Below are 11,667 nucleotides of genomic sequence, written 5' to 3'. Positions count from 1 at the left end.
TTTTTTAGGAATTTATTTCTTACTGTATCCTCTATTCCTGGACAATATATAATAGGCGGTGACTATAACTGTGTGCTGGACCCACTGAATGACCGCTCCTCAGGCATTGATGCTTCTCATCCGCAAGCTAGGAAGGTTTTGCTTCAGTCTATAAATGATCTCAATTTAATTGAAGTCTGGAGGAAGCTTCATCCTAACAAAAAGGAGTTCTCATGTTATTCAAGTACTTATAAAACATTGTCACGTATTGATTACTTTCTAATCTCCATGAGTTTATTATCCCATGTGAATGATTGTGGTTATGACAGTATAGTATTATCTGATCATGCTCCCATCTCATTAACCCTTTATATAGCAAGACTTGTTCGGTGCCCCCCCTAGATGGCGCCTCCAAAAATGGCTTCAAGACCCAAAATTTGTTGAATTTCTTGGTGGTAATATTGACAACTATTTTCGTATGAACACAGATCAGACTAGTGCAGGCTTAAGATGGGAAGCATTTAAAGCTTACATTAGGGGTGTGATGATAAGCTATACAAGCTACAAGTCAAAGACTCACTATAAAGAGCTAATCAATCTCGAGGTTCAAATTAAAGCTTTGGAGCTAGACCTATACCAAAATGATAGCCCAGAGAAACATAAGGAGCTCCTTTTGTTGAGAGCTAGGTATAATGAGCTCTCCACTAGCAAAATTGCCGCAAATCTCCTTTGGTTGAAACAATCTTATTATGACCAAGGTGACAAAGCTGGCAAGCTCCTTGCATGGAGAATTAAAAAAATGCAATCAGACAGAGCTATAAATTCAATCAAATTAGAAAATGGAAACAATACGGTAGATCCAGCTGAAATAAACTCCTCCTTGAGAACATTCTATGAGTCCCTTTATCGATCAGAATATCCAGATAACACACAGTTACAGTCTGAATTCCTAGACCAATTAGACATCCCAACTATGACGGACCAAGATAAGACTGAACTGGATAAACATTTAAGTGTTGAGGAAATGTCAGAAGCTGTGCGGAGCATGAGAAGTGGATCCCGGATGGGATTCCTATAGAAATTTATAAATTGTTTCCGGATAAATTGCTTCCCCCTCTACTAGAAATGCTTGAAAAGGCATACGAGTCAGGAATCCTGCCCCCATCCTTACGGTCTGCACTAATTACCTTGGTCCCAAAGCCTGGCAAGCCACCTACAGAAAGGGGGTCCTATCGCCCCCTATCCTTAATGTGCTGTGACACGAAAATTCTTTGTAAGGCTTTAGCAAAGAGGCTAGAGACATGTGTTCCGTCCCTAATTTCTAATGATCAGAATGGTTTTGTTCTAGGGCGTCAAGCATTTCATAATATACGCAGAGTATTGAATATACTATATGAAAGGCGTGATGCTAAAGATAATGCAATCCTGTCGTTGGATGCCGAAAAGGCCTTCGACAGGATTGAATGGAAATACCTGATGGAGGTCTTGGCAAGATTTGGAATGGGTGAAAAATATCTCAAATGGTTGAAGCTCCTGTATTCAGATCCGACAGCTGAGATATTAACAAATAACCTGATATCCCAACCTTTTAGTTTACACAGAGGCACACGACAAGGCTGCCCCCTATCCCCTCTCTTATTTTTGTTTGCTATTGAACCACTGGCTTTGGCTATCCGGCAGCATCCAAGAATCTTGGGTGTGAAAATAGAAGAATCGGAGCATATTATTTCACTCTTTGCGGATATTATTATTTATCTGTCCAATTTGACAACATCTATCCCAACACTTGTTAGCCTAATCAAATCTTTTGGGGAATTCTCCGGATACAAGGTCAATAATTCCAAATCCACCATACTATTTTTGAATAAAAATGAGAGACAAAACCCAGAGATACTCACCCCCTTTTCAGCTACTCAGGAGGGTTTTATATACTTAGGAGTCAAAATTGTCCCGGAAATTGAGAATATTGTCTCCCTCAATTATGACCCTATAGTACAGTCTGTAACTGAATCTCTGAATAGATGGATGCCAATGCCCATCTCCATGTTAGGCCGTATTAATATTCTTAAAATGTCAATTCTGCCCAAATTTCTTTATTTTATTTCAATGTATTCCTCTCCCACTTTCACAAAATTTTTTTTGCAAACTTAGAAAGTTGTCCTCAAATTTCATATGGAACAACAGGCGTCCAAGACTACGGCTCTCCCTATTGTATCTGCCCTATGATAGAGGGGGGCTTCAAGTACCTAACCTACAATGGTATTACTGGGCAGCGCAGCTGCGCACAGCCATATTTTACTTTTCCCCCTCTGTCCCTCCAGCAAGGTTATCTATTGAATGCACCACAACATCGGGTCTACCTCTCCAGTCATATCTTTACTCTGCTCATGTTAAAAAACTCAAGAAACAGACAAAAAACCCATTTGTTAAAAATATTCTTTCTGTTTGGCATGAAGCACATGCCTATACAGGGGATGCACCAAAACTCTCCCAGTTTTCCCCGATATGGGGTAATGATAACTTTGCCCCTGGTAGAGCTGATGGTGGATTCAAACAATGGGCTAGCAAAGGTTTGAGTAAAGTAACTGACTTGTATATAGAGGGAAAACTAATGACCTTTGATCAGCTGGTTCGTAGATACGCCATCCCTAGAAACCACTTCTTTAAATACCTACAGTTAAGGAGCTTCATAACATCACAGACCCACTCCTTAGAGGAGCCATCCATGTCAGCTATAGAGAGGACCACTCTAAGTTTTATGGATATTCGAGGCCAATTGTCAGTAATTTATGTTATGCTGCAATCCAAATCAAAGGACAATTCACACTCAAGAGCTTAGAGAGGTGATCTAGAGAATGAGAATGAGTGGGAAAATGCTTGTTTAAAAGCACAAACACAGACTATCAACACAGCACTGAAACTGATACAATATAAATGGCTATTCAGAACCTATGTGACACCTGTAAAACTTCATCAGTATAATCCTAACATTCCTGACAACTGTACCAAATGCAATGATAATGTTGGTACTCTGCTGCACTGTATGTGGAAATGCCAAAAAATCCAGTTGTTCTGGAAAGACATAGTCAACCTGGTCTCGCGTATAGCTGCTATAGAGATCCCTCTTGAGGCAAAGCTCTGTATATTAGGTATCTATCCTGATCACTTCGCACCAGGCCGCAAGGCAGCGCCCTTGATTAATATGTGGCTATATCAGGCTAGGAGAGTGATTGCATTGAGGTGGAAAAGTATGGACGGCCCTACACCCGCAATGTGGTTGCGGGAAATGGCGTCCTGCCTTGCTCTGGAAAAATTAACCTATGTGGTCAGAGGGAAATTAAATAAATTCAAGGAAATATGGGACACTTTTATGCAATTCCTGGAAAGTGATCAGGCTGAAATTAATGAGTGAAACTGACAAATAAAATGACAGCACTATACCTCTTATTAATAATAATTATTATTATTATTTACTTATATATATATATATTTATTTTCTTTTTATTTCTCCTTTGCCCTGAATAATTGTTGTTGAGGGGTAGGGGGTGGTTTTTTAGTTCCATCACTGCTGCTAGCCGTCAAGGTTTTTAGTTAGCCGTGTGTTTTTCACTGCTGCTAGCCGTCAAAGTTTTAGCTAGCCATGGCAACCGCATCCTCGAAGGGGACCCCGAGTGGCAGCAAGAGTAAGGACGTCGAGTCCCGCCCTTGCCCAGCCGCCTGCGGTTTCACCATATTGGGGAGGGACCCCCATCCCCTCTGCATCGCATGTATGGAGGTTCAGCATGCCCAGGCATCGCTCGCGGACTCCGACTGCTGTCAATACTGCTGCGTCATGCCGACGAGGATCCTGCAGCGTCGCCTGAGAGTGTCGGTGGCCTCAAAAGCCGACCCTTGCCTCTCCGACACCGCGGCGTCCAGAGACAAGCCAGCTACGGTTAGCACTAGCTGGGCTGATATGGTGGATGACCCCGAAACTGAGTTTCCCCCGCTGTACGACCAACTCCTCGGCTCAGAGGACGAGCACGGCGGCGGAGAGGAGGACGAGGATGATGTTAACCTGGATCTCCTCGGCGACGAGAATGAGGAGGATGATGAAGACGCCATCCTTCCCCCGCTCTAACGTCGTGGCCCAGCAGCTCTGTTGGTGGGGAGGCACAGCCTCCCCCTGCCCCCCGTGAAGTCAACCTACACGAGGTGTGTAAGCGGGCAACGACCAGGCTGGCTATCGACTGGCCGGCTTCACTGGATGACAAGGGGGAGGAGAGGGATTTATACGACAGTAAAATCCTGCCTTCTCGTCAGGTCTCCGCGAAACAACTTATGCCCGCCGTCCCGGCTTGCATGAAGGAGATGAAGCGGTACTGGAACAAATCATTTCGACACAGAGTTCCCGTCAAGGGCTACTCTGGCCTGGATGTCGCCAACAGCGAGGTGCTGGGGCTCGCAGACCCCCCGGTTGTGGAGCAATCGATGGCTCATCACCTCCATCCCAGCCACCGGTCCACCCTCGCCACGGCGGGTCCTGCCCTCCTGGGCAAAATGGAGCGCTTCACTGCCTCCATGTACCAAAAGGTGTACAAATCAGCAGCCCAGTCGGTGAAAAACCTAAACGTGATCACCCTGCTGACAGCGTACCAGGCTGAGCTTTTTCAGGACATGGGTCACCTTTTAGATAAGGGATCCCTGAGTCCGACTATTTGGGAGGAGATATGTGTCATCACTGACCTCATCCTCCGTGTGTCCAGAGGTGCGGTTCAGGGCTGTGGCCGCGCCATGGGCCTGGCTGTGGCGGGGGAGAGATCGCTGTGGCTGAACCTCTCCAGCCTGCCTGACCAGGAAAAACAGGTCATAGTGGACTCCCCGTTCGACCCGTCATGGGCTAGGGGCTTATTTGGAGAAGCTGTTACTGCAATGCAACAGACCAGTGACCTGAGGAAGAAGCAGGGGGAGGCTTTCGACCTCTGCCTTCCCCGCAAGACGACACCTCGCCCGCCACCACCAACCTGCCCGGGTTTTGCGGCTATGGCAGCGAGATGGCGCAGCGGGAGCTTTAAGGGACCCAGACCCCAGGCACCTGAGCAGCCAGCGTCTCACCAACGTGGAGCCCAGGGCCAAAAACACTGGGGCAAAAAGTCCTTCGCCGCTGCCGCTCCGGCCACCACTCCGGCCACCGGATCGAGCCGCCCACCCCCCGCCGGAGGGGAAGAAGAGGCGGTCGACTTAGGAGCCGTGGTTAGTGGAGACAGAGGCTCAGCAGTCAGCACTCAGAGAGATCCCTGCTCTGAGCCTTCCCAGGACAGACTGGCAGTTTCCTCTTCCCCCCAAGATACGGAGAAGAGAGGTTCCAGACCAGTGTCCCGGTCAGTGCTGTGTAACGGCCTGTTATGTTCACCCTGTTCACAGACAGGGAAAAGCACATGTTCCCCCAGTGCTACCCAGTTCACATACCCCCCCTCAACACCCTGCGGGGACAGTTCAGAGGGAAGTGGGAAAGTGTCACGTAATGCTCTCACCAAGCACATTACATGGTTTTTCAATAAAGAAGCCGCTGACGCAGCCAGGCTCGTTCATAAAGCCGAGGGCGCAGCGAGCAGTTCAAAAAGAAAAGAAAAGAGAAAACCAAAAGGTGCAGGACAGTCCGTCGCCACAAGAGGGCGCAGCTGCTCCAGCTTTGAGCATCAGGCCGCCAGGTCCTCTCACTGTCAAAGCGGAAGAATGGCGCGCATGCGCAGCTCACCCCTGGGTGTTTACAACCGTTGTCAGGGGTTACAGGCTCCAGCGAAAACCACCGTCTTTCAATGGTGTGCTGTTCTCAGAAGCCACGGGGGAAGCCACAGAGGCTTTAGAGAGCGAAATTTCTTCTCTCTTAAGCTGAGGGGCAATTCAAATTGTGCCGGAGGAGGAGAGGAGTCGGGGTTTTTACTCCTGGTACTTCCTCGTCCCGAAAAAGGGAGGTTCATTACGTCCAATTCTGGACTTTCCTCAATTCACACCTCCGGAAATACAAATTCAGGATGCTCACACACAATGTTCTGTTCTGCTCGATTCGACCAGGCGACTGGTTCACATCAGTGGATCTGCAGGATGCTTATTTTCACATAAGCATATATCCAGCACAGAAAATATCTCACGTTCACCTTCAAAGGCGTAGCCTACGAATATCAGGCTCTGCCATTCGGGCTGTCACTCGCCCCGAGAGTCTTCAGCAAGTGTGTGGAAGCAGCTCTGAATCCAATGCGAGCCACGGGCCTCAGAGTGCTGGCATATCTGGATGACTTTCTCCTCTGCGCTCCCAGCAGGGAGGAAGCAGAGAGAGACACTCAGGCGCTGTTAGACAGGCTTTACAGCTTGGGCTTCAGTGTCAATCACGCAAAGAGCGTTTTGTCTCCCACTCAGAGTATAGTGTATTTGGGCCTCGAAATAGACTCTGTTTCTTTTCGGGCTTTTCTGTCACAAGTTCAGGTGGAGAAATTTCGCCAGCACCTGGCTCTGTTTCGCCGGGGAAACTCTATCTCGCTATGAGCCTGCTTCCGCCTGACAGGCCTGATGGCGTCAGCCATTTCTGTCATTCCTCAGGGGCTGCTGAGAATGAGGGATTTCAGCGCTGGGTATCCTCGCTGAGTCTGGACGTACGACGTCACCTCGACGTATGATGAGGGTTTCCCCGGGATGCCTCCTGGCTCTCGGTCATTGGAGAGACACTACCGGTGTCCCCTTGGGAACGGTAGTTATGAGGAAAACAGTGACAACGGATGCTTCACTGACAGGGTGGGGAGCAGTATTCGAGGGGAGGTCAGTAAACGGGAGGCTCCGTCATGCTCATATAAATTACCTGGAGCTGTTGGCTGTTTTCCTAGCGCTCAAACATTTCCTGCCACTCCTGGGAAAGTGTCATGTGTTGGTCAGGTCGGACAACACGACAGCCGTGGCTTATATAAACCGGCAAGGTGGCACGCGCTCCATAAAGTTACACAGACTGGCCCAGAGTCTGATATTGTGGAGCAGCGAGCGCCTGCTGTCATTACGCGCAGCGCACGTCCCTGGCGTATTGAACAGTGGGGCAGATTTACTCTCCAGAGGCAATCCTCTCTACGGCGAGTGGAGGCTCAACCCCGAAGTGCTTCTCCTGGTGTGGGAGAGATTCGGCCGAGCATCCGTAGATCTCTTCGCATTGCACGAAAACGCACAGTGTCCTCTGTTCTTTTCGTTAAGAAACAGAGACGCACCGCTAGGAGCGGACACACTGGCTCACCCATGGCCAAACGCGCTGCTGTACGCATTCCCCCCGCTTAGCCTCATCACTCCGATACTAATCAGAGTGAGAGAGCAGCGGCTGTCTTTGATTCTGATAGCCCCGTATTGGCCCAGCAGACCGTGGATGGCGGAGCTGGTGCAGCTCATTCACAGCCAGCCATGGCCGCTGCCGCTAGGCGCAGACTTGGTGTCACAGGCGCACGGACAGATTTTTCACCCACACCCCGAACGACTGGCTCTCTGGGCTTGGTACGTGAGAGGGTAAATCTGAATGAGTCGGGTCTCTCGTTGAGGGTGATTGAGACTATTCAAAGCGCAAGGGCGCCATCTACGCGATCATTATATGATAATAAGTGGCGTGTATTTGAGAGATGGTGTGAGGTTAGAGCCATCATTTTGTTCCAGAGTTCTGTCCCGGATGTGTTATGCTTTCTGCAGGATTTACTGGACAATGGTAAAGCTTTTTCCACCATTAAGGTCTATTTGGCCGCTATTTCAGCCTGCCATGTGGGTTTTGGGAATGCGCCGGTCGGACAGCATTCTCTGATAAAGAGGTTTATGAAGGGAGGCCGCCGCCGGCTGCGGCCCGCGCGCAAACCTTTAGTTCCGTCATGGGACTTGCCAACTGTTTTGGAGGCGCTCTCGGGTTGCCTTTCGAGCCCTTGGATTGTGCTGATTTTAAGTTGCTTTCTTTAAAAACTATCCTGTTGCAAGTGAATTACATGCGCTATCTGTGCACGCATCCTGCTTGCAGTTCTCCCCGTATTATGGGAAGGTAATGCTGTGCCCTAACCCGGCTTTCGTGCCTAAGGTTAGCGATTCTGCATACAGCTGCCCCACGCTGGTGCTGCTTGCTTTTCACCCACCGCCTTTTGCGGAGGAGAGTGAGAAGTGGCTTAATTCACTCTGTCCTGTGAGAGCTTTACGCATCTATGTGGACAGGACTAAGGGACTTAGAAAGAGTAACCAGCTCTTTGTATCCTGGGCCCCCTCTCACAGAGGGAGGGCTCTGACTCGCCAGCTCCTGTCACACTGGGTGGTAGAGGCTATTATTCTGGCTTATGAGAGTCGTGGACTGCAGCCCCCGGAGAGTCTACGGGCTCACTCCACCAGGGGTATGGCCACCTCATGGGCCCTGTTCAGGGGCATTTCTGTGAGGGACGTCTGTGCCGCTGCTAGTTGGGCATCCCCACACACATTCATTCGGTTTTACCGCCTGGACGTGACAGAGCCTTCACTGGCTCACTCAGTCCTGAGTGTGGGTTCATGTTAATTGTGTGCTAGCCCATGGGGAGGGCTTGTGGTGTCGACCCGTCTCGGGTCGAGGTCTTATGGGCTTCAGAGCATGCAATTCGGGAGTGGGCCACATCTCCCATAGTGAGATACCGAATGAGGTTTGAAAGAGAACTTTAGGTTACCAGGGTAACCCCGGTTCTCTGATAACCGAGTGAGGTATCTCACAACACTGCCCTGCTTGCATATGTAGGGTACGTGGAAGAAATACGCTTGAGAATGGCGGGTGCAGCGCCGCGGGCGCTTATAAAGGGGGACAGGCTGGCCCGTGCATCTCAAGATGATTGGTCTGTCTCACGACAGACGTGGTGTTATTGGAGCTTCCATGATTGGTCACGCCAGAAGGCACTTCCCATAGTGAGATACCTCACTCGGTTATCAGAGAACCGGGGTTACCCTGGTAACCTAAAGTTATGACCCATTAAACAATTAAATTAATTTTACAACGTTTTGTGTGTTGTTCTTGCATAGATTTAATGATATTTTTTTCACTTTACTTAAAGCAAACAATGACCACTTATAGTGACTTGTAACCAGCTTGTAATGTATTATATCTGCCTATACCTCAGGAATTTCATTACTTAACTTAAAGCACCCGACCACTTAGAGTAACTTATAATCACATTATAATGCATTATAACAGTGATTATAATGCATTATAAAATGATTATAATGTATTACAACTGTGAGAATTATAATACACTATGATCCTTGCAAAAAAATGTCAGTGAGTGACCAGCAATTATGAAGTATTATGATACTTGACCTTATTAGTCATTATAAAATGCTTTATAATGTGTTATGATTATTGTTATAAAGCATTATGAATATTTATGAGTGCTTATAACTATAATTATACAGTGCTATAGCATTATTAGGGCCCGAGCACCGACCGGTGCGAAGCCCTATTGTATTTCAAGGAATTATTATTATTAGGGCCCGAGCACCGACCGGTGCGAGGACCTATTGTAATGCAAGGAATTATTAGGGCCCGAGCACCGACCGGTGCGAGGACCTATTGTAATGCAAGGAATTATTATTATTAGGGCCCGAGCACCGACCGGTGCGAGGACCTATTGAAATGCAAGAAATTATTATTAGGGCCCGAGCACCGTCCGGTGCGAGGACCTATTGTATTTCAAGGAATTATTATTATTATTAGGGCCCGAGCACCGTCCGGTGCGAGGACCTATTGTATTTCAAGGAATTATTATTATTAGGGCCCGAGCACCGACCGGTGCGAGGACCTATTGTAATGCAAGGAATTATTATTAGGGCCCGAGCACCGTCCGGTGCGAGGACCTATTGTATTTCAAGGAATTATTAGGGCCCGAGCACCGTCCGGTGCGAGGACCTATTGTATTTCAAGGAATTATTAGGGCCCGAGCACCGTCCGGTGCGAGGACCTATTGTATTTCAAGGAATTATTATTAGGGCCCGAGCACGGTCCGGTGCGAGGACCTATTGTATTTCAAGGAATTATTATTAGGGCCCGAACACCGTCCGGTGCGAGGACCTATTGTATTTCAAGGAATTATTATTAGGGCCCGAGCACCGACCGGTGCGAGGACCTATTGTAATGCAAGGAATTATTATTATTTTTCTGCCGAATGAATCGCATTTTTGAGGGGCTAAAGGTGCTGGAAAAGTTGCGAAAATTTGCACATACGTCAGAAGTGCTGAAAAATTACGTATTTTATGGGTCTCGCGCATGGGTGTGGCAAAATGGCTCAATAGCGCCCCCTACAAAATTTCAAAAAAATACTCATCGCTCTACGTTTGATCTACATGTACGAAATTTGGTATGCACATGTATCATGTCCAGACCTACAAAAAACGTCAATAGGTACCATGACCTAAACCCAACAGGAAGTCAGCCATTTTGAATTGATTGTGGCATTTTTGTGCGTTTTTGCCCATTTACAGGGGTCATACTTTAACGAACTCCTCCTAGACGGTTAATCGGATCCACCTCAAACTTGCTCAGCGTATATAACAGACCTTGACGATGAAAAGTTATTAAAAGCTTGAGTTTTCCTCGAACGGCGTGGGCGTGGCGAGGCGTCGAATTTCCATGTTTCGCCACGAAACAGGAAGTGCTTTGTAACTCGGCCGTACATGGTCAAATCTGGCCCAAACTTCACATGTTTGATAAGTGTCATGGCCTCAAGACATCAACATGGCAAAATTCAGTTATAGTCATAGCGCCACCTTCTGGCAAAACAGGAAGTGGTTTGTAACTCCACTGTACATGGTCACATCTGCCCCAAACTTCACATGTTTGATAAGTGTCCCGGCCTCAACATTTCTACATGCCAATTTTCAATCACAGTCATAGCGCCACCTACTGGCAACACAGGAAGTGCTCTGTAACTCCACCGTATATGGTCAAATCTGCCCCAAACTTCACATGTTTGATGACACTCCCGGCATGAAGACATCGACATGCCAATATTCAGTTATGGTCATAGCGCCACCTACTGGCAACACAGGAAGTGGTTTGTAACTCGGCTGTACGTGGTCAAATCTGCCCCAAACTTCACACGTTTGATGAGACTCCCGGCCTCAACACATCTACAGGCCAATTTTCAATCATAGTCATAGCACCACCTACTGGCAAAAGGAAATGACATGTTTTATAATGAAAATTCAGAGTCACGTCGACCGGTCGGTGTCCAGTAACGACGCCGCGGCTGCGGCACACCCTGACGTGCGCGAAGTGCGAGGGCCCGATCATCGCTGCTTGCAGCTTTAATTAGGGCCCGAGCACCGACCGGTGCGAGGACCTATTGTATTTCAAGGAATTATTAGGGCCCGAGCACCGACCGGTGCGAGGACCTATTGTAATGCAAGGAATTATTAGGGCCCGAGCACCGTCCGGTGCGAGGACCTATTGTATTTCAAGGAATTATTAGGGCCCGAGCACCAACCGGTGCGAGGACCTATTGTAATGCAAGGAATTATTAAGGCCCGAGCACCGTCCGGTGCGAGGACCTATTGTATTTCAAGGAATTATTATTATTATTATTATTAGGGCCCGAGCACCGTCCGGTGCGAGGACCTATTGTATTTCAAGGAATTATTATTAGGGCCCGAGCACCGTCCGGTGCGAGGACCTATTGTATTTCAAGGAATTATTAT

The 11,667-nt window shown here is 47.9% G+C and overlaps 1 pseudogene; it reads left to right on the top strand.

Annotated features, from left to right (window-relative positions):
- Window positions 1-4,320: 4,320 nt before the first annotated feature.
- On the top strand, window positions 4,321-8,633 carry LOC144539443 (uncharacterized; annotated as a pseudogene).
- Window positions 8,634-11,667: the final 3,034 nt, after the last annotated feature.

Source organism: Centroberyx gerrardi, chromosome 7 (genome assembly GCF_048128805.1).
Source record: "Centroberyx gerrardi isolate f3 chromosome 7, fCenGer3.hap1.cur.20231027, whole genome shotgun sequence".
NCBI lineage: Eukaryota > Metazoa > Chordata > Actinopteri > Beryciformes > Berycidae > Centroberyx > Centroberyx gerrardi.
This window is presented reverse-complemented; position numbering and strand designations above follow the sequence as displayed.